The 20,288-nt window shown below is 37.3% G+C and overlaps 1 pseudogene; it reads right to left on the bottom strand.

The window, feature by feature from the left end:
- Positions 1-1,711: 1,711 nt before the first annotated feature.
- Positions 1,712-20,288, bottom strand: part of LOC127444921 (dachshund homolog 1-like) — a 219,818-nt pseudogene continuing 201,241 nt past the window's right edge.

A 20,288-nucleotide genomic window follows, 5' to 3' on the forward strand; every position in this document is an offset into this window, starting at 1 on the left:
TTTTTTTTTTTTTTTTTTTTTTGGTTCCTGGGTAGTGTGTTATTTCCTAATTGTTAATGCCTCAGAAGTATAGAAAATTGCTATTATTCCACACAAACTTTGCTTTTATGACCAGGACAGTGATATTTTGAAATGTACCTATTTTCCAGAACATTCCAAATAGATTCAGTGCTGAGTAAACTTGGAGTAACTTCTAGAACTTTCTAGAACTTTCCAGTAATATAAATAGTAGTATAAATACAGGGGCCTTAAGCCCACCAATTCAGTTTAGTTCAAGCTGCCTAAATGGATACATATCTGCATTTTTCTGAGATGATATCAAGAGGCTGCAAGCATCCGGCAGACACATTTTGCTATGTCTGCAGCAAATGTATCAAGACAAGAGTGAAAAAGTACTCCGTGGAAGCATCTGCTAAGATGCGTGAGGCCTACAAGGCATATTTCGGCATGCCTGTCGGGGATCAAGACAAACCCTGGGCACCTCATTTCACCTGGGAACACTGCAAATAAAAACTGTAAGGTAAGATGGACAGTTGTTGCTTAGAATTCTGTTATAAAATTTGTTAATTTTTAAAATTGTAAATGATTTTAATTATAAAATGTTTTACAATTTTCAATGTTATTGAAAAAATATATATATGAAAAATGTTGTGAGAATCTCTTCCACATTAGTCATGGGTGAAATAAATGTATTTTTGTAGGATGGTACAGAGGGGAAAAGAGAGCCAAGAAGTTCGCTATCCCAAGAATTTTGCGGGAACCCACTGACCACTCAAGCAACTACTACTTCTGCATGGTGGACCCTTCCAAACGTCGGACTGGCAAGAATGCACCTGCTATCACGTATCCGGAACTTCCTTCATCCATCACCCCGGTGCCACACTGCCATGAGCTCCCCATACCCACTCCTAAGGAGAGAGAGCAGCCGTCTTTAGAAGAGAGCAGTAAGTCAGAGAGCGAGGAAGACGTTGTAGATCCAGATGACAATTTCAGAGGTGGAGCTGAGGAGAGAAACCCATACTACCCCAACCAAAAAGACCTCAACGACTTGATAAGAGATCTTGGTCTCAACAAGTCCAGTGCCGAGCTTTTGACGTCTAAGCTCAAGCAGTGGAACTTGTTGGATGAAAGTGTGCAAGTCACAGATCAGAGGAAGCATCACCAACCTTTTTCCAGCTTCTTCACCTGTCAAGATGGGCTCTGCTTCTGCCACAATGTGACCAGTCTGTTCGAGGCAATTGGAATCACCAGTAACCAGAATGAGTGGCGCCTCTTCATTGACAGCTCATCCAGGAGCCTCAAAGCCATGCTGCTCCATAATGGTAACAAGTACCCATCTCTTCCCCTGGCTCACTCAGTGCACCTCAAAGAGGATTACAACAGCATCAAGACCTTGCTGGATGCCTTGAAGTATGATGAGTACATTTGGGGGCTGATTCGTGAAAGTGATTTACAGTATAATCGTAAATCTCGAAAAACTACTCACTTCTAAATCTTTTGTAGTCATTTTTATATTACTTTAGTATAAATACATGTTAATTTGGATTCATATGTTGTTTTTTTCTGACTTTATGTGAACAAAAAGACACAAATTTGCCCGTTTTAAATTTCAAAATATCACTGTCCTGGTCACAAAAGCAAATTTTGTGGGGAATAATAGCCATTTTCTATACTTTTGAGGCATAAGCAATTAGGAAATAACACACTACCCAGGAACAAAAATAGTGTTACATAGTGTAATAAACGGCAACTAAAATAACTAAACAAAAATAAAATAAAAAATAACTTGGATACAAGAAATCTTATTAAAAACATTTGTATTGATTTCCTAGATCTACAGCATCACTTTTATGTACATGTTTTATATTTTATGAATTTTGAGACTGTGACAAAAAAAAGCCCTTTCTAAAATAACAGACAAATGCACAATATGCATTTAAATGCATTGTTTATATTTGATAAATAACTAAATAAATTCAAATCTCTCTTCAGACACCTCCTTTTAGGAAATGATTCTATCAATAGACTAAAATGTGAAATGGTAAAAGGGCATTAAATGGCAAAATCTGATTTGAATATATTGTCAGTGTAGTCAGGCAGATTTAAATGCTGTACAAAATGTTATTCATTTCTAAGTGTTGCAAAAAGTCCACTGAAAACGTTGCTATCCAACCAGGTGTACAAAATGACATCACTTCCTTTCCGGTCCCAGGTTAGTTGCACCCTGTCTCACACTCCAGCCTACTGAATGACGACTTTCAATGGCCATAATAATCATGTCCAGTCCCCCCAATACAATATGACAAATGTGTTTCCTCTGCCCCTGCTCTTCATTCTTCAGTACATCATTGTGGACTTTAGAAAGAACCTTCCATCTGTGAACAGAAAAGGATAGAAATAAAGCTTAACTGATGTCACATGCAGCATATAATTAATGAATAAATCCATAATGTTCTAACATATACAGTCTGAGAGAGAGATAAAAGGCTTGTTAAAAGAGAAGATGTAGTATTAGAATAAATGTCAAATGAAAAAAAAAAAAAAAAAAAGTCCTTTCCTCTCAACCAAGACGACAACAGAAAGAAAACTCTTTGAAAGATTAATTACAACATGTAGATTATGTAAATTATGCCCATGCAAATATTTCATGAGGACAATTAAGGGATCCATTAATTACTGCTCCCATTTTTCTCTGTCTTTCTTTTTTCCTTTTTTTTGCTTCACATGCATTCAACTTAATTTCACTCTCAAAGTTTTAGATGTTTAATATTCCAACAAAGGCTCATGATACATTGTCTGGTCTCATGTTCTAGAGCCTGGACTTTGCACTAAAGATACTGAGAGAACAGTGACAAAACAGTATTCAACCATATACATGATCAAATACCAACATATCAACAAAAAGGAAGGACAAACTATACCCATTATTTTTTGTAGTAGCGTTTTCTTTCAATACTTTCAGGATAGCAGGACAAAAAGATATTTAAACCTAAATAAAGAGTAAAGACAGAAAGAAACTATGCAATGGAATATGGGCAGATTAAATGTCTATTCAGTAGTCTGTACCTTGTATTGTTCTATCAGTCTCTGTTTTGCTGATGCAATGGTTTGTCTCCATTTCCTGTGGAGGGTCTGATAACATGGAGATATTGGTAATAGATTATTTGTCACATTTGTTCTTCATATAACAATAAAATACATTTTAAAGTATCTTATTACGTGGCAAAACAGTGAAGATGACCAAAAAGGAATTCAATTTCAAATGGCTTTTCTAGTCAGTGATGTGGCATATATCTCTTGTCACTCTTGGTTGCATAGTCAATGACAGCATAGCAGGGACATAAATCTCATTTCAGCTTTGGGGCGTGCACAACACAAGAAAATGTCTTTACAATATTGATTTTTAGACATTTCATTGTATCCTCTAAGTTGGTGGAGACATGTCCTGTGTCCCGCCTGGGATCTAGTCCTGTGCAGGTGTGTTTTCTAACCGTTTTGAGTGGGTGATATCTCGATGGAGGCCGTCCGCTGCAGGGTCTGCTCCGCTTGGTCACGCCACTTGGATTCGACCTCCAGAGCCTCCTGCAATTTCCTCTTAGTCTTCTTCTCTTTTTTCAGACGCTTCTGGATGATTGCTTAGATGAGCACATATGAAAACTTTCATTATTTATTTTCTGATAGGAATGTACATTGGGGTTCAAAAGTCTACTTGAGTCACAAGAGTCCATCTGTGAAAAAGTTTCTATTTTGCATTTTTCTAATTTAATAAAGTTTTTTTTTTTATGTTACAAACAATATTGTCAGCATAACAATTTCTTTAATTTTAAAAAGTTAAGCTCAATTGACAGTATTTGTGGCATAATATTGATTACCACAAAAATGTACTTAGACTCGCCCCTCTTTTCTTTAAAAAAAGCAAAAATCTGGGTTACAGTGAAGGACTTAAAATGGAAGTGAATGGGGGCCAATTTTTTTACGTTAAAATATTCACTTTTTCAAAAGTATAGCCACAAGACAAAGGATATGCATATAAACATGATTTTAGTGTAAAAAAATCTCGTACTAAATTTTTCTGTGCAAAGTTGAAGCCAGTTTTACAACTTTGTTACCATGATGATGTAATGTTAACAAACCCTAAAACAACTGTAAAAATTACAATTTAAACAACTTTACAGCAAATAATACATGAGTTTTAACAGAAGAATTAATGCAAGTACTTTTATAAAAATTTTAGCATCACATTTCTGTGTTTAAACCCTCCAAACATTGGCCACATTCACTTTCGTTGTAAGTGCCTCACTGTAACCTCAATTTTTGCTTTTTTTAAAGAAAAGGAGGGACGAGTCTAAATAAATTTTTGTGGTAATCAACATTATGCCAAAAATGCTGTTGATTGAGCCTAACTTGTATTGATCCCAGAATTTTCATTTAAACTTTTTCAAAATCCTAAAACTATCTGTTTATTTGCAGATTTAAATACATTTTGAATCCTATATTTGCAATGTAGGCTCTGACTTTTGAACTCCACTGCATGTTTCAAAGTATTATATCTCTTTATGCTGTACCTTCTTTAAAAAAGAATTGTTGAAGAATGAGCTTTATACCACTGGATAATTTTAAAATCATTACAGCAAATTTCCCACATCATACATGCAATCCATGAAAAAAAATTCCACTTATTCAGCCTTTTCCTGAATTCTATGTCTGTTATAATCATATCTAATGAGAAACTAGACTTGGGCCCATCGGAACATGTTAATTTTGCAGTTTTCAGTAGAGCTTAGTTCACATGGCGTAGTCAGCAGAAATAAAACACATTCTATCCGATAGCTGTGAGCCATCCCTCTTTGAGTGATCTAGGACCAGCCTTCTTCTTCCTAATCTTTCATTTTGCCATTAGGCATAAAACACAAACTGACTTTAAGTCAGTTGGCTGGAGTATAAAGACATCTCTCACTAATGGAAGAGCCAGTTGATTTGATGAATTATGCAGAAGATTCATTATTCTCATATGTGGTGCGGGCGAATATTAACACAGCAATTCTGTTTGAGGTGATAATAAATCATTCACACTAATATCATAATATGTACTTGTAATTACAAAGGATAATTCTCTGTCTGTATATGTGTTTGTGTGTGTGCCTGAAGGAAAGTGCTAAATTTGCAGTACTCTGACTAGCTGAATCACAATGCGGGCGACAAGAGAATACGAGATGAGCTCTCTAATTAAACAACATTCATTAATGGTGCATGTTGACTTGTTGCCTTCTTTAATGATTAATCAATTTTATGACAGCAGTCTCAGAGGCTTCTGATTTATTTAGAATTAGATTGTACATACATTCAAGTGAACAGAAGATTAAGAGATTAAATTGTCTGCAAATTTATTTGGTGGTTGACGTGAAAGATCGAGTGCCAGGCAGTTAGATTCTATGATGTGAAAACTTGTTGTACTTGTTTTTTTATGTTTACATGTGACTGAAGATGAGCCCTCCTTATAATGGCAAATTAAGGTTTAAACAGTGAAAGCACCAACCTGCTTTTAACTGTAATTCCCTTTTTGTTTTACTGGAATCATGACAACTTTTCAACAGCTTTTCTTGAAGACATCTGCCAATCATCAGTCATGCATGATGCACTCAAGAACTTGCTAATTTTAACTACTTTTGTGAGGTCAAAACATCCACCCCGGATAGCACACGTATGCCGCCGATCTGTTTTAAATGTCTTATTTTTGTACAAACATTTGACAAACATCAAACATGTTTTGACTGCGCAGCAGTTTCACGTTCAAAGTGGAGAAACAAAATGCTTGTTGCTGGAATCTTATCATATCGTGGCTGGTTAGGACATGTGTAAACCTTAAGAATCGAGAATACATCTGTTGATTGTTGTTATTATGCCAAAAACAGAACATTTGAAAGATGAACAGCAAAATGATCGAACAGTTAAAAAAATTTATTTTCCAGTTGAAAATTAACACATCAAAAATATCTTGGCAATGTACATGTGCTATCTTGGACACTAACATGACCTAACCAGAGGTATACACAGAAACTTTTAAATTACAGCATCGTAAGCAGACTGCTCTCAGATCAACTAATCACCTCTGTTTTTCTGCTCCATGCAGAGTTGCCTCTCCAGTGTCTCCCGCAGCTCTCTCTCCCTGTACAGCTCCATTTTCAGCTCTGTGCGCTCCAGCTGCACCTGCTTCTCCTGTGCCCGTGCATTATCAATTGCCACCTTTAATAGTCCCTGGAGAAGAGGAAATTGGCCTAAACATTTAGATGCGTGAATTAGAGGTCGACCGATATATCAGATTTACTGATTAATCGGGGCCGATATAGCTGCGTTTTTTAACTATCAGCTATTGGAAAAAATCAACTATGATAGTTTTTTGGTTTCATTTCTCCATGGCCAGCACTGGAGGGTTCTACAGACTGAACTCCTTGGTTTAACTATATAACTGCATCCTCTAGAGGTTAAATAAAAACAATCACTGACTCCACTTTGAGTATGTTGTGCAGCATGACTAGGTTATTTATAGAGATGGATGCTTCAAACACAGGTTTAAAACATCGACAGAAATAAGCCACGGTATGTATACAATGCACGCTGTTATTATTGTCATTGTACAATAAATCAGTCATTTAAGACAAAGGTGGTTTCATAATAAATTTGTTTATAACTAATCGCTGCACTGGAGAATTGCAACGCCGACAAGGTGGAGAGGACAGAAAAATGGACATTAGCTGTTCGAATGGTTAGAACAATGTTCCAAAGTCAAGGATGGAAACTGCTTACCTTTCCTCTTAATACGCTGTTTTGAATAAAAAAGTCACTTATAATCCCTTGAGTTTTTAGAGGTGCGTCCAATTTGTTCCAGTCAGATTATAAACATGAACAATCAAAGGTTTTGTTTCTAAGTTAATTTTATAAGTTACTTATCAGTTAATCAATCGTTAATGGCAGCCTTTTATGAATATGCTGCCTGAGTTTTTGTTTTTGCTCGGTCGTTCGTTTGCTTCAGAAGAAAAAGTGTGAGCATGGTTTATTGTGTGAATGCACGTGCACAGGAACAGTTTTACGTTTTTAATTTTATAGTTTTTTTGACTACAAATTTTGTTTGTTTAAATTTTTTATTTTTTATTCTCTGTTCTGACAAAATTATCTTCTGTCTAAACTACCTAATTTTATGATGTAGTTATGTACAAAAAACTTAAAGAGCATGGTAAAATATATCCATCTGAAATAAATTTAATATTCATGAGAGGGCACATTGTTATATAATACAATATGTTCTTGTGAGGGCACATGGATATATATTATAGACAATGACATTCTAAAATTACCTTTAAAAAGACAAGACTTGAGTTGATTTTTTTCTGTCCCTTTTTCTCTCTCTCTTTCTTGTACATCATTTATAGATTTAAATGACAATAAAAGAAAATAATAAATATTGTCAGTAGTGATAAAGCATACAGTCGCTATTTGACTTTAAGCCAATGTTTTATGTTACTACTGAACAACAAACACATTTGACCTGTAATATTTTAATTAATATTTTAATTAATTTCAGATGACAAAGGCTCTGAAGAATGTATCAGTGTGGGAGAAATGTATTAAAGTATCGCCATGGAAAGTAATACTATAGTTCAACACTACTGTACATTGAGTGTAAAGTTTTTATTAAAATTATACATTTTAAAAACTATCGGCTGATTAACTGGCTATCGGTCTGTTTTTCCACCTTAGTTATCAGTATAAGCAAAACCAACTATCGGTCGACCTTTAGCATGAATCTTCACTCTGAAATGTTTTAAATACAGTGAGGTTCAAAGATTTGTAAAAAAGTCCACATTTAAAATCTGGGATTCAAAATCTAATTGAAACCTGGAAATAAAGTTTACGGAAATAAAATAAATGTGCAATATTTCAGATTCTGCACTAGGTCACTAATCAAAAGTATATTTATGACATTAAATGGGGGGGGGGGGGGGGGGCTTACTATATACTAAGAAAATTATGAAATTCATATTAATTTTTATGATAATTGATAGTTTTGATCAATTCATGTTTAACCTTGCTAGTCAATTCATGTTTAAATGTATGCCATCTTTTTGCTTAAATGGTTATGCTGAATTATAATTTCATATGCAATAAACTGTTTTAACCCTAGAACGCATATGTAACTTCACCCCCTTAAATGCATATGTGGGTCAAGAAGAACCAGGTAAAATCTTTTACTTTAAAAGCTTTTTGTTTATAAAACGATGTATTTTTTCAAGGGAAAATATATTCTGAAGAGATTCAGACACATTGTATATGGAGTGGGAATTTTGAGTGACAATGTAAAAAAAGCCTGTATGACAGATATATGGGCATAGCAAAAATGTTTGGTGGTAAAATATGAAATGTCTCAACAACTCTACCCACACAAACACATACAAATAAATACAATGGACAAGGATAAAATGTTTTTTACCAAAAATATTATATATATATATATATTTGTTTTTTTGTTTGTTTTTTTACTTGTAAAATGACAATCTATATTGCAGAATGATACTATATTTATATATTACTCTATGTTGTTGTTTGGAGTGGTGAGGCGTATTGAAAAAATAAATGTTCAAACAAGTTCAAGTTCAAACACACTAAGAAGTGGTCCAGAAGCTATTATCATTGTGCCCTTGACGTGAATTAGGCTGTGGAGGTGAGGTCATGGTCGAGTGTTGGTCTGGAAAAGAGTAAGCGGTAAGGGTTCTCACCTGAGATTAATTGCTGGTAATTGCTTGTTTCTGTGTTCGCAGTGAGAGACGGGGAAATAAAAGGGCGAGTCCTCAGAGTGTGAGGGAGAGAAAGCTCAGCTGACAAGCTGTTGTCCATTGCCAATTGCATTGCATACCATAGGAAACATATGGGTTAAATAAGATCCACATGCATTCTAGGGGTAGTGATGCTAAATCTCTTATAATTAAAAAATATTCAACTACATTTAAAAAAAAAAAGTCAGTTCACATGATAGAAGACACCTTCATTGAGGAATACCTAGAGTGGCAGATCAAAAGACCACTTAGGTGCATCCCAAACCGCACACTTCTTCACTATTCTATGGCATTTTGTAGTGTAAGTAGTGCGAGTAGAATGTTAACACTGAAAATGCAGCAAAAAGAAGTGTACTTAAATACCCAGATAATGCACTTTTTCAACTGTCAAAACGGAGTGTTGGACACTTCATGCACTCAGCACATGCGGCTTGCTGTACATAGCGGTTACCTGGCTGTGCTACTGGTCTGACAAAACAGTTGTAAATAATGAAGAATGTAGCAGCTAGCAAAACTTCAGTGAAGACAGCACCTTACAAATGTGAGTTGAATGCTTTACCATCACCCCACGCTGTGCGAATATGGACATTGTTTAAGATACAAGTGTTGAACTGAGGTTGGCTAACACGCTAAAGCTAGCGGCAACATATCACATGCACATGAAACATCACTTCCGTCAGCTGTTAAACAGCGAACACTTCTGTGAAGTACAAAAAAAAGCTAAGTCTTCCATTTCGGACAATAATACACTTAGAAAATTCATACACTACATGGCTGAGTGCATAGAATATTTTGTAAGTGCATAGCGTAAAGTGTGTCATTTGGGACACAGCTCACTTCATGTAAAAAATTATATCTTAAAAACTAGATGCTGGGTCATTTTTGACCTACATATGCATTCTAGCATACATTTTTGAAAAATGCAAAATAGAACCATTTTCACAAGCAGAATCTGACTTTTGAACCCCACTGCATATATTTTATCATTGTCAAATTTTTCAAGACCTTTTTTTGTTGTTGAACAAATTACATTTTAAATATGCTGAGTACATGAATACCCATCATTTTGATTCACATTTCTGGCTGAATGTGTTTGTGTTGCAGGTCTACCTGTATGTTCATCAGGAGGGTTTCTATGGAGGACAGGCCCTCAGGAAAGAACAGCGGTGAAGGGAATCCTGGACGTAATGTCTGTACACAGTGAGACACTCTCTCATAGCTGTCTCGAGATGTAGGGGTACACAGGACATTCTCATCTGTCACAAGAAAACACAGCACAAAATATTAGTAAGAAACTTTTTATAATATAGGAAATGGCACTTCGGAGCCTCTTTTGCTTATATTTGTATATTTAATCAATATATGTTTTATGTCTTTCTCACTTCTTTTTAAACAAAAATCTGTGCATTTCAATATGTAAGGGATAATGTACAGTCAGCCAGTCATTATCCCAAAATAAACCCTGGCAGGGTGATCAGGACTGAAAGGGTTTATTTTGCAATAATGACCTGCTTACTGTACATTATCCCAGTTATTTCATGGCTACTTACCAAAGAAGTATATAAATTAACATGACATTTTGATTTGAGTTTAAACTACTACTATGTGACAGCAAAGTTGTAACACTGCCACATTATTATGTCAGTATTTATTACGGTGTATGTTTTATCAGAATATATCAAGTACTTACCTCTTGCTGGCTGAAACGTATTCACTTTGTACAAAAATCCATTACCCATAATGCTGAACTGTGCTTACCTGTCACTTTCTGTACAACTCACTTCCACTTTACTTCCTCTTTGCCACGTGAATGTTTTTAGAGTATATATATATAGGAGTAGTAGCCATGAGAGGAATGGCTAGATCTCACAGGAATTTATCCTTCAGAACGATTCCTAAACACTCCAGGAATTATTGTCAGTCTTGCTGTTAGCCCGCTGGCTGGATTACCTGTGTTTATACTGTGGAACGTTTCCATTTGGATTTGTACTTGGACACATCGTCTTTACATTGGATTATGCTACTGGGACGTTGTACAACGCTGTGCTACCAGGACGTCTGTTAACACGGTAAGAGTGATCCATTTATTCCTTTATTGGAGGGACTGTCAGGTACCCAGAGAGACAGACTGGTACACTGCTACTCCAGTTTCAATGTGTGTGTGTGTGTATATATATATATATATATATATATATATATATATATATATATATATATATATTATATTTATTTATTTATTTATTTTTTTCACATTTTAGAATAATAGTAAAGTCATCAAAACTATGGAATAACATAAATGGAACTATGGGAATTATTTTGTGACTAAACAAAATCCAAAATAAATCAAAACTGTGTTATATTTTAGCATCTTCAAAGTAGTCACCCTTTGCCTAGAATTTGCAGACATGTACTCTTGACATTTTCTCAACCAACTTCTTGAGGTATCACCCTGGGATGCTTTTTAAACAGTATTGAAGGAGTTCCCATCTATATGCTGGGCACTTATTGGCTGCTTTTCTTTATTATTTGGTCCAAGTACTTGGTTTATTCTCATTATTCATTTGATTCTCCATCTCATACGAGCAAGGTGCATAGCTTCTGAATTGTGTTTTATTTTGGGAGATTATTACATAGTGGTGGCCCGTAAGGGGAGAAGCATTTGTAAATTTTATTGTTGCTGTGTATGTATTGTGTAAACATGGAAAATCCTAATGATACAAACCTTGAAAATATGTGGAACAAGATGTTGAGCCAGATTTTAATGCTAAGTCTTTTGTAACGAGAAGAAACACTGCTAATGAGATTTTTTCCATGCTAAGCTCATTGTATATGGACTCTGAGGATGAACAGACTGATGATGATGATAGATATGTGGGTAATATTATAATGATACCAGCAGAAGATGAGAAATTAAAAGCTGAAATGGTTAGTGTGAAGGAACAAGTAGCAGGTCTGGAAAATAAACTCACTGACGCTATCAACATAGCATAGACACTGTCTATTGTTTCTAAATAGAGAAACAAGCTTGAGGGAAATTATCGGGATTAGTTTCAATAAGTTGGAGGAAAAGTTTTGTCACGACCTAGAAAAACTGGAAAGGGAAGTGGTAAATTGTTTCCTCCATAGGTACGAGAAGTGGGAGAAAAAACTTTACAAAGTGAAGTTTTGGAGTACTCCTGCTCCCTCTCGCTTGTTGTCAGGTGTGACCCAGACATCCCATGCTAATGCTATTGATACCTCACATTTTGACAGTATGATCAGTCCAAAACCCCTCACTCAGAATAGACAACCATCCAGTTTAACCTCCCCACATACTTATAGTCTGGCAGGTCTGGCCGAGGCCTCTTCATTCTGCACAAAACCTCCCATCAGACTGGAGTTTCCTGAATTTGGAGAGTCTAGGGAGATAGCCGATGTCCTACACTTCATAGAACGTTGTGAAAGCTACCTAGAAGTAAGACCTCTTACCTGTCCAGAACTGTTGGGTACTTTAACCCTCTGGGGTCTGACGGTGTTTTGGGCACTGGAGAAGTTTAGACATGCCTGGACATTTGTGCTTTTTTCAGTTGCTTAAAAACATATTAATGGCTAAAGTCTGATAACATTCTATTCAGCATAAACTGGGCTACAATAATGTGAGCAACATGTATGTACATGTTTGTATTTTTGAGAAAATTACATTTATGCATGGTTTCTGAAAAAAAAAATGTATGTCACTGAAATAAGGCCATATAACACATACTAAACATTTGTTCACAAGACTTTTGAGAACTGGATCTTGCAGCCTAGAGTTTTTGCAACAAAATGATGTGAAAACCATTCTGACCACTCATTCACACAAAACAATATAGTCATTTAACTTTTGTAAGACACTTTTAGTGTTAGAAAGGCCATATGTGAGGAGGCGTGGATGATCATGAATATTGATGTGATTCACACCTGAGGAGACAAAGACCCCTCCCCTGGCCAATGAATGAGGAATGTGACTCAGAGAGAATGAATGTGAGGAGACTTAATGATTGAATGTATTGTTTGTAGCTTATTCACAAAATCAAGTTTAAGTTAAAAGAAGTAATCTGACTATACATTTTCTTTACATAAAGACTTTACTTAAAAACCTTAGACCTACACTACCATTTAAAAGTTTTAGATCGGAAAGATTTTTTAAATGTTTTTAAAAGAAGTCTCTTCTGCTCACCTAGGCTGCATTTACTTGATCCAAAATACAGCAAAAACAGTGATAATGTAAAACATTTTTACAATTTAAAATAACTTTTTTCTATTTGAATATATTGTAAAATGCAATTTATTCCTGTGATCAAAGCTGAATTTTCAGCATCATTATTTTTATATCATATTACATATCATATTTGTATCATACAGCATACAATTTAAATACCTGCTTTAGCTGAAACAACATTTAAATGTAACTAAAACGTGCCTATTAGGACATATTTCAAATTTCATTACACTGAATACTGGCTGGCAAGTCTGGAAATAGTCCAACTAGTAAAATATGTACATGTTTATATAAAATATAAGTGTTAACTAATGTAAGTAAAGACTTACTCATCAGAAACTGTATCCTCGGCTGGATCGTCACTCTTCAAAATGCAAAAGTTCATCGGAGTCCCGCTCATCTTCTGAGGAAAATCTGAACTCTTCTTCACCTGTGTAGCGTGCCATCTTCCAAATGTGCAGGAAAGTGAATGAATCTGATGATGAACTTGATGCTTTTGAAGGCATTGTTGAGGGAGTTTACCATTTGCATTGATCGCCTCAGCATATTACCGTATGAATAGCGCGCTCTGCTGGTGGGTGTGATCACATTAGCGATAATTAGCTGAGCCCGTACATCTCTTTGTTTCATACAGATTACATTGCAGGAGAATATTTGTTTTAAATTTGAATTATTTTATTTAAAAGTAGACATTTTAAGCTTTCTTTAGACATATGTTTCATGTTTGTGTGATAAGTATTCGTGCAGTTTCAGTTCATTTTTGTGATGTGTTTCAGAAAGATGCTCGCGGAGACAGAGACGGCTGAAAGCGCACCCTGTTTATTTTCTTTATTTTACAAACGCACAAGGTTTTGTTGTTATTGTGAGTGTACACAAATAAAAGTAGACCCTTTATAGTCTCTAATGATGTCTTACACTTACCTGTATGCCCAAAAATGACGGAGTATTTTAAGTTGTTTCCGCTGTTATGAGGAAAAAATCCAGCAGGACGTGCCAGCGCATCCGTCGACCCCAGAGGGTTAAGCACTGTGTTAAAGAGTTCAGTCCAAAGCTGGTGGAAAGCCTCTAAGAATAAAGTGAACGACTGGTCAACGTTCAAAGAAGCTTTTATGTCTGCATTTCTACCAACAGACTATATGTGTGAGGTAGAGGACAAGCTCAGGACGATAGTACAACAACCAGGCTTAGAGACTTTGCATATGACTACAGAGCCCTGTGCATAAAATGGAAGCCTGACTTGAGCAAGGATGTCTGGAAGTATTTATCAAGGAATCTGAACAGGATTCTCAGTAACATCAACCCCAAGGTGGCAGGTTCGCTGAGAGGGACTCTTCATACAGTGGAACAATTAGTGAAGGTCGGCTCAATGTTAGAAAAAGACTGTTTAAACATAAAAGAATATTGGCAGAATATCAATAATCAAAACATCAAAGATAAGCCAATCAAAAGAGGGTTGAACAAGCCATCTTCAATAAGTTTGCCAGTAGGAGTATCTGTAATCCAACAACATATCCATCAAACTCAACGCCAACCACCTTCCTTACTGACTATCCCCTAAAAATTGAATGGAATACAGTATGAGGCAGTGAGACTCAGGAAACACCTTCACCGTACTGCAAGAGAGCCGGTGGAGGGAAATGGTGGATAAACCTGTGATGGATAAGAGTGCTGGACAGATGTTTGTAATGGTAGATGGTAAGACACACCAGGCAAAGGGGCAAGTGAAGCTGAGGTAGGAGTGGCACCAAGAAAAGGGAAGAATTGAGGCACACATAATGGAAGACACACATTTGGTTTTCCCAGTGGTCTTAGGATTTGACTTTCTCACTCAGACTGACACCATTCTATACTTTGCTAAACACAGATATGGCCTGCTGACAAAGAAAAGATATGCGTTCTATTAATTCTTTTACAACCAGCAGCCAGCATTCAAACAAAGACCTAACATACCACGTTGCACAGACCAGAAATAACCTCAACCTGTATTACCCCCATACCTGTCGACCAACAATTTCCCATTCATAGACCCAATGTGGAAGAAAAAGGTATGGAATGTGGTTCCGATTGTCCTGATGAGATGAGGCAGCTTATGCAAGAAAGGCCACAAGTCACTTCAGGCAAGCTGGGAAAAACCTCAATAGTGAAATATCATATCTACAGCAATGAAGACGTTCTGGTAAAGTCCAGGGCCTATCGTGTCTCACCATTCAAGAAAAAGATAATCGAGGAAAATGTGGAGAAGATGGATAAGAAGAACATCATCGAGCTTTGCCTATCACCATGGTCTCCTCCTGTAGTCCTAGTGGAAAAGCCTGATGGTGGATACCGGTTTTGTGTGGATTAACATAAACTTAATAGGAAGACCTTCTCAGACGCATATCCCATGCCAATAATCCACGACATCCTTGAGTCACTAGATGGAGCGACATGGTTCTCGTCATTAGACCTGAAGTCAGGATTCTGGCAGGTTGCAATGGCAGATGAATCCAAGCAAAAAACAGCCTTCATTACGTCATCCGGACTGTTCCAATTTAAGACCATGCCATTTGGTCTTCGTAATGCATCAGCCACATTCCAACGGTTAATGGAGAATGTCTTGAGGGAAAGGATTGGAAAAAGTTGCTTTGTCTATATTGATGACATCATTGTATACTCCAAAACCAAAGAACAACATCTGTTGGATCTGAATGTTGTAATGGAGAAACTTGCAAAAGCCAGCTTGAGTCTAAATATGAAGAAATGCCACTTCTTTAAATGTCAACTGAAATTCTTGGGACACATTGTGTCAGAATGTGGAGTGGAAGTGGACCCTGACAAGACTCAAACCATCACTGATTAGCCTGTGCCTACTGAAATAAAATCACTGCAGCAGTTCCTACGACTCGTGGGGTGGTATCATAAGTTTATTCCTCACTTCGCAGACATTGCAGCCCCTTTGAATAAAGAAGAAAGGAGTTGTTTGGAAGTGGGAGGAGGAGTGCCAAAACAGTTTGGAGGCACTCAAACAAGCTGTGAAAAGCCCATCTGTCCTAGTGCAGCTGTACTTATCCCTGTCATTCCAAGTGCATACGGATGCCAGTGATGTGGGTTTAGGTGCCGTCCTCACCCAGATAAATGAAGGGGGTGAGAAGGTGATTGCGTACACTTCAAGAGCACTGAGGGGAGCTGAAACAGAATGCTTGGCAGCTGTATGGGCTGTGAAGAAATGGAGGCACTACCTGGAAGGTAAGAAGTTTGAAGTGTACACAGACCATGCAGCTTTGACTTGGGCCTTCAATTGCCCAAAGACGTCTTCAAGGCTGACAAGGTGGATTCTGTGACTTCAATCCCTTGACTTCAAAGTTCAATACAGGAAGGGATGCCTCAACCATATTCCAGATGCTCTCTCCAGAGTTTATCCATCCACCTCAGAAGATAATGCACCCTGTCTTGTAATAACAAGATCCAAACACACCACTGACCTACATCACACATTATCTGAAATATCCAAAGCACAGGCCAACGAGTCAACCATCACATCTTTAAAATCTGACAACACCAATCTGCAGCAGCAACCAGGGAGGATAAGTTTAGAAGAACATCAAGGCATCCTATACTGAATTGTACCTCTAAAACAAGATGGAGAAAAGTACCAAGTAGTTGTTCCACAAGATCTGATACCTGCATTCTTACATTACTTCCATGATAACCCCATGGGTGGACATCTGGGAAGGCTAAAAACCCTGCTGAAAGTCTTGGAAGTAGCATGGTGGCCAACTGTGTGTAAGGATGTATGGGAATATGTCAAGACTAGCCACATATGTCAGAGGTACAAGGGGGAAAACACCAAACCCTCCGGGCTGATGCAGTCTACAGAAGTCTCAGAAGCAAGCCACACTCTGGGCATTGATCATATGGTTCCTCTTCCTCTCAGTAAGAGGAAATCACATTCCTGCTGGTGATTGTGGATTATTTCACCAAATGGGTTGAGCTCTTTCCTTTAAAAGATAGTACAGCTGCCAGGATTGTCAAAATTCTCAAGGATATCTTTACCTGATGGGGGGATTCCCCGTTATCTTGTCTCTGACAGGGGTCCACAATTTACACCAAATCTCTTGGCTGAACTGTGTAAAGACTGGGGGGTGGTACAGAAGCTAACAACCAGCTATCATCCCCAGTCCAATTTGACCGAGAGAGTGAATAAGAACCTTAAAACTATGATGGCTTCATTTGTTGGAGACAAACACACTGGGACCAATGGCTACCAGAACTAAGATTTGCGATTAACTCAGCCCATCATGAATCCACAGGCTTATCCCCTTAACATTAAAAGGACCACTGGAGAGGCTCATCTACAAACCACCTATGCCAAGTCAAGCCACCTACACCATCCTTGACAAACAGAGACTGTTGTCAGAACAGGTAGTGTGCAGGGTGGGAGTGCAATGCGCCAGACATTCCAGATATTATAATACCAGCCACAAGTATGCGCAATTTGTGATGGGAGATTTGGTTTGGTGTCATTCTCTTCCACTCTCAAGTTCACCTAACAAATATTCTGCTAAGCTTGTGCCAAAATGGGAGGGGCCAGTTAGAGTAGAAAGAAAATTGGGGCCAGTCTACTACAGCATAAAATGGGTTTCTCCCGAGAAGTTTGACCGTATAAATGTAGTCAATCTGAAAAGATACAATGGTTCTGTTCCACCTGTGCCATAGTTGGGGGGGAGGCTGTCTATGTAACACTGCTACATATTTATGTCAGTATTTATTATGGTGTGTGTTTTCTCAGTTATATCAGGTACTTACCTCTTGTTGGCTGAAACGTATTCACTATGTACATAACTCCATTACTGATAATGCTGGACTGTGCTTACCTTTTACTTCCTCACTTCCGCTTGACTTCCTCTTTGCCCCATGATTTAGAGTATATATAGAAGGAGTAGTAGCCATGGGGGGGGTCTAGTTCTCTGTGAAAGTTATCCTCCAGAACGATTCCTAAACACTCCAGGAATTATCGTCAGTCTTGCCATTAGCCCATGTAGAATATTTTTATAAAATTGAATATAAACTAATCAAGTATAATCAATGTAAATATAGCCATTTTATTCTACAGTTATTTCTGATGGTCAAGCATGTATTTTACTGTGTGTGTCTGTGTAGAGGCCTGTGTAGGAATGGAATGTGTTCACATATGGTAAACTGAGTCTCCTGTTTTGACACTAGAGAAAATATATGGTGAGGCCCCTTCACAGAAGTTTCCTGTCCACTTCTTAAAAAAACAACAGACTGGAGTCACAGAACAAAATGATGAATAATAGTAACATGTATGGAATGTATTAGCCATGCCTTGGTAGATCATATGTATATAAGCGGGTATAAACCCAGATGCTGGAGTTGCTCTGTAGATGACAGCGTTTTTATCTCCGATAATAAAGTCTATCTTCTGGCATCAAAATCCCAAGACTTTGAGAGTGATTTTTCACAGAGGCGGCAGAAGCCACAACAAATTGGTGACCCCGACGTGACTGGAAAGGAGCAGAAGAGTGGAAGACCACAGTGGGCTGGCTGGATGAGCAACACAAACAGGTGGCCACCTAAAGGTAAGCATTTTTTGCTTATATAATTAGTTTGTGTTGTTTGCCAGAGTTTGCCTGTGGTGGTAAGGACACTCAAAAAGCTCCTCCAAATTTAAAGAGCAAAAAGAATAAAAGGGTTCTGATTCCAGAAGGAATAATTGCATGCAATGATCTGTTTTTACTGTTAAGTGGGCCTTGATGGATAGCAGTAAATGAAAGCAGATGAAGTCCTAGGCAAATGTCCTGCGGATACCGCTCTGTTGTGTTGAGAAAGTGAATCACAGAGGTCTGAACGGGTAGGCAAAAAATCCTGCAGGACATTGCTTTTCACTGTGTTGAGGAAGTGTATCAGTGAGAGCAGAACTGACAGGTCACTTAAGGGAGTGTAGAATAGGAAAAGTGTACGTGTATGTGTATGTGTATGTGTAAGTGTCTGTGTCAGTGTCTGTGTGAGTATATCTGTGACTGTGGCTGTATGAGAAAATAAACTCTGTATCTTGTGGACAGTGGGTGCCTCCTGGACCATCACTTGAGTGTGACTAAACAGAGGGGCACAGTTATTGTCGCACTTGAGAGGAGTGGATGAGAGAATGAACCCTGAATAATAAAGGGACAAAGAATGAGTGAATGAGCCTTAAATAATAAAAGGACAAAGAATGTGTATGAGCCCAAAAAAGGGACAGTATGTATGAGAATAGGGATGTATGAGGATTTGAGTCCCACAAAATAATAAAGGGACTTGTATGAATGTTGTGTATTAAAAAAAGTGAAGGTGAAAGAAATCAGAAACATTGTTTCAAGATATTGGCTTTGCAGATTATTGTAGTAGGAAATACATTAAAATAGTAAGATATACGTTTATCCTCTAAATTTAATGATTTATCTAAATGAATGGTGATAAAATAATTTTTCATTCTTTGTATGCCAAGTGAAAATAACAGTGAAAGAAATAAAGACTCAGCTTATCTAAGAAAAAGCAGCTGTTATTGTTGTTTGGCACTATTTGGATGCAGAGTGATCCTAAAAGTAAATTGACAACATATTGGAAATTTGAACATGTATGTGGTATAATAATTATTACAATTAAAGTGCATGATATAGAAGAAGATAAGGGAAATTGGTTTATAAATAAATAAAAATAACTGAATTTCTTTTAGAAGATCATATTATTTGAACAAATAAAAATTGTCCAAAAATCCAAAGTTGTTAAATACACTATATTGCCAAAAGTATTCGCTCATCTGCCTTTAGACGCATATGAACTTAAGTGACATCCCATTCTTAATCCATAGGGTTTAATATGACGTCGGCCCACCCTTTGCAGCTATAACAGCTTCAACTCTTCTGGGAAGGCTTTCCACAAGGTTTAGGAGTGTTTATGGGAATTTTTGACCATTCTTCCAGAAGCGCATTTGTGAGGTCAGACACTGATGTTGGACGAGAAGGCCTGGCTCGCAGTCTTCGCTCTAATTCATCCCAAAGGTGCTCTATCGGGTTGAGGTCAGGACTCTGTGCAGGCCAGTCAAGTTCTTCCACACCAAACTCGCTCATCCATGTCTTTATGGACCTTGCTTTGTGCACTGGTGCGCAGTCATGTTGGAACAAGAAGCGGCCATCCTCAAACTGTTCCCACAAAGTTGGGAGCATGGAATTGTCCAAAATCTC

The sequence above is a fragment of the Myxocyprinus asiaticus genome, chromosome 8 (assembly GCF_019703515.2).
Source record: "Myxocyprinus asiaticus isolate MX2 ecotype Aquarium Trade chromosome 8, UBuf_Myxa_2, whole genome shotgun sequence".
Classification (NCBI taxonomy): domain Eukaryota; kingdom Metazoa; phylum Chordata; class Actinopteri; order Cypriniformes; family Catostomidae; genus Myxocyprinus; species Myxocyprinus asiaticus.